Genomic DNA, 3,820 nt, shown 5'->3' with positions numbered 1-3,820 from the left:
AAATTAAAATAATGTTACCCAGATGAAAGTGAAGGTTTGAATCTGACTACCTCCCAGTTCTGTCACTGGATGGCATTCCTCTGACCTTAGGGTCTTACAGCAACTTACGCACACAGTCTACAATGATAATCAAGTTCTAAACCCAGTTCTTGCTTTCTTTCCTCTGATCCATTTTTGGACTGACATAAAAAAACAAAAGGAAAAAAAAGCACATTTACATAACAAGATTAAGATTTGACAACTTGAGATGGAAATTCTGCCTGCCCTAAAAATTATCGAATTACTTCATAAAAGAAAAAAAAGGAAACATTACATTAGAAAACCTATTCTACTTGTTTGCATGCACACAGCAGCACGTTCAACCCCCGAAGTGGGCAGATCTAAAGATTCTTGTATGCTTCTTAATACTATTGGTTGGTGGCATGGCACCTGTATAACTTGAATGTGGGTTTTCTGCTTTCCTTGTGGGGTTGCAAACATACAATCATTTGCAGGAATAAAATAGTTACACAAGCAGGAGGAGCGGTTTGAGGAAAAAAAAGTAGAAAAGTACTACCAGTAAACACAATACAGCAGCACTGCCAAATATCAGTGAAAGGAAGAAAGCAGCCAATCTCAATACAAAATTTATTTAATTAAAACAGAAAAAAAAAACATGAAATGCTTTAACTATTTCATTATGTTTTTTGTCCTCCAGACTCGGACTTCATGAATAAATGTTGTATTGAGATTGACCGCTCCCTTCTTTTCTGTGGTATTTGGCATCAGCAGTGCCCTTGTATTGTATTTACTTGTTGCTGCAGTTTTATTGTGGTTTTTGGGGGCTGCATTCTCCCCTTTTTTGTGATAAGTACTACCAGCTAAACCAGGATTTCTGGCTGATGAAAGAAAAAGTCAAGTACTGAGAGACTGGAAGAAGTTGCAATTGGGTCTTCCAGGGGGTCATCTCACAATAAAGTGCAGCTGAAACAGTCAAAATATCTTGAAATGGAGGTTTCAATGAAGGGGTTATGACTCACAGCACCCTTTTGACAGGACTGGTACCCCACCCTATTTCTCAACATAGACTGTTGCAAAAGGATTTTCCACCCACTCACAGACTTGCTTGACTAATGAACAAACACTCCTAAAAGCAAGGAGCCCACTTCATTTGTCTTTTCTAAAACATCTTACTTTGATATTCTGAAAAACATAGGCTTTTGTATCTGGATGAAACTGAAGGTTTGAATCTGACTACCTCCCAGTTCTTTCAGTGGATGGTATTCCCCCGACTTTAGGGGCTTTTTATAAGCTGTAAGTGGCTTTCTAATTGTCTTTGATGCGAATCCGGTGCAGCTGCTTGTGGGGGTTTCTTTCAGTTTTTTTTCCCCCAATTGGTTAATAGAAGATTGGGAGGGTTTTCTATACCAGAATCCACCTTTCAGAACCCCTGGAAATTGAGAAACATTTGCATGTCAGTGGTGCAGAGGCTTCTTATCTGGTTTCTGGGGCACTGAGCTAGCAGGGACTGGTGAAGGTATTTTAACAACAGTGCTTAGTAAAGTCTCTACCAAAATGAATGATAAAGATGTATGCAAGTCAGAAATTACCAAAACCAAAACTGTGGACTTGCAAAGAGTGCCCAAATGAAGGTCGGAAACCGAGACCACTTGTATGGTAATAAGCACCCATTCACGAAACACCAAAATGCCTTTACTGTTTTTTTTTTTTTCTTAAACCAAAAGCTTGCTAATTTATTTTCTCCAGGTGGCAGATCAACGTCCAGAAACAAAGTTTCTGATACCCTGTTGAAAACAAAATCGGGATTTAAAGGGGTCAGTTGGAAATTCGTGGCACCCTATTATTTTGAGCCCAAAACAGGGAACTGCTGAGTAATTCAGTACAGTTGAGAGGTCTGCAGCTGGTTCCATGAGCTTAACTCCATTTACCAACAGTTCAGCATTCTGTTGTGTACAGCCTTTGAGATTTCTGACATGGCTAAAGAAGACATTATGTTTGTCCTTGGCCTAGGACACAATCCTTACCTCAAAATTTGCTTTGGGCTTATTTAGTCCTCTCAGTTGCCTTTTCAGTTTGATGAGAGTTTTTACCCTTTTTGGTATTATTTCCTAATTTAAGCAATTACTTTTTCATTTGTTATACAACCTGTTAAAATTTGGATTCCACCAGGGTGGTTTGTTTTTTGAGTTAGTTTCAGACTTGCATCTGGTAGGCACAGCAGCCTCTATGCAATTATTTTCATGGTTGTGCAGAACTTCTGTGAATAATTCTGCATAGGCTGGCTGTGTTGTCTGGGTTTGCTGGAGCTAGAAATTTTGGCAGGTTATCACTTAATAAAACTAATTTGCTTTGGAGTAGTTTTCTAACTGTTACAGCATTTGCTGGAGTTGCAGTATTGATTCTTATTTTGAAGGAATCTGTGATCTGATCTCAGCAGAGAGGACATGACACTAGAAGTGCACCATTCTCCCATATTTGTGACTAGCAGGTCCAATATGTTTGTACCTCTAGTAGGCATATGCACTAACTGGTCCAGGGTGTTTGTGTTTACAAAGTCTAGGAATCTCTGCACTTGCAAATTTGTGGTCATGAGGGATTCCCAGTTTATAGAAGAATAATTAAAGTCCCCCGTGAGTATGCTATTTGGTTGAATAGTGAGCGTCTCCAATAAGTCTAAGTATGAGCTGTGGGTTTCATTGGACATAGAGGGTGACATAGTTTAATAGGACATGGCCTGAAACTTTGTCTGTGGTAATTTGGACATGGAGGAACTCCAGTGCATCATTCTGTTTAACCAACCTTGAGGTATGGTTGTTATTGATGTAGACTGAGACACTTTCACTTTTAGTCCCTGTCTGTGCATTTGCTGGTCTAAATGTATGGAAGGCACTGAAGCCTTGTACTGCTTGTGTATTTTCTGTGGCTTTAAACCATGTCTCAGTAACTGCACAGATGTCTGCATTCTCCAAGGAGAGGAGAGCTTGGAGGGAGTGGAGCTTCTTGTTTAGACTCCTGGCATTCAGCAATAACACCTTTAGACTTCCTTGGGAAGATTTTGCTGTGTTGGAAGGTTTGTCAATTTGGCATTGCCTTAAAAATGTTCTGTGGGGGAAGACAGTGTTTTAGCCAATATTCGGAAGCCTTGAGGGGACAGGTTCAGGTTCTTTGGAAAATAATTTATGAATTCAAATTGAGAAGCCATCAAAGCTGTTACTGACAATGCATTTCAAGTACATGAAAAATAATTTAATTAAGCTGCAGTTTTCTAGACTATCTAAACTGACAACTTTATATGTAGATTTTAATATTTGTTCTGGTGACTTAAGTCAGTGTTTTACAGGAAAATTTTATTTGTAGTAACTTTACTGGTATGCAGCAACAAAGAATTAATACATTTGTTATTTTTCAACAGGGTGAATATTTTAGATTGTGCAAGTCTGACAGAGAAGGGGAAATATTATTGAAAGATACATTCACCAGATGCAAATTCTGTTAAAGCTGTCACTCACAATAAATGCCTTTAACAAGGTTTTAATGAAATAGCTAATGTAGCTGATAATAGGATATGTTTCACGTACAATACAGATGTCATATCAAGGACCACCTTGAAAATGGTTGTAATTTACACTGAAGGGTCAGACTGAAAAAAAACTGGTACCTTTTCATGCACTGCATTGTTCCACTTTTTTCAGGTCTGAAAGGACTATCAGATCAAAAACAGACATTTTGCTGTGAAAACATACAGCAGAGAAAATAGTTTTGTGAACAGATGTCTTGGAAAAATTTTTATATCAGGTGAAGCCCCTGTGCAAGCTTCATG

Source organism: Protopterus annectens, chromosome 5.part1, assembly GCF_019279795.1.
Source record: "Protopterus annectens isolate FY-2018-M chromosome 5.part1, PAN1.0, whole genome shotgun sequence".
NCBI lineage: Eukaryota > Metazoa > Chordata > Ceratodontiformes > Protopteridae > Protopterus > Protopterus annectens.
The sequence above is the reverse complement of the archived record's forward strand: the minus strand, read 5'-3'. Positions refer to the sequence as shown.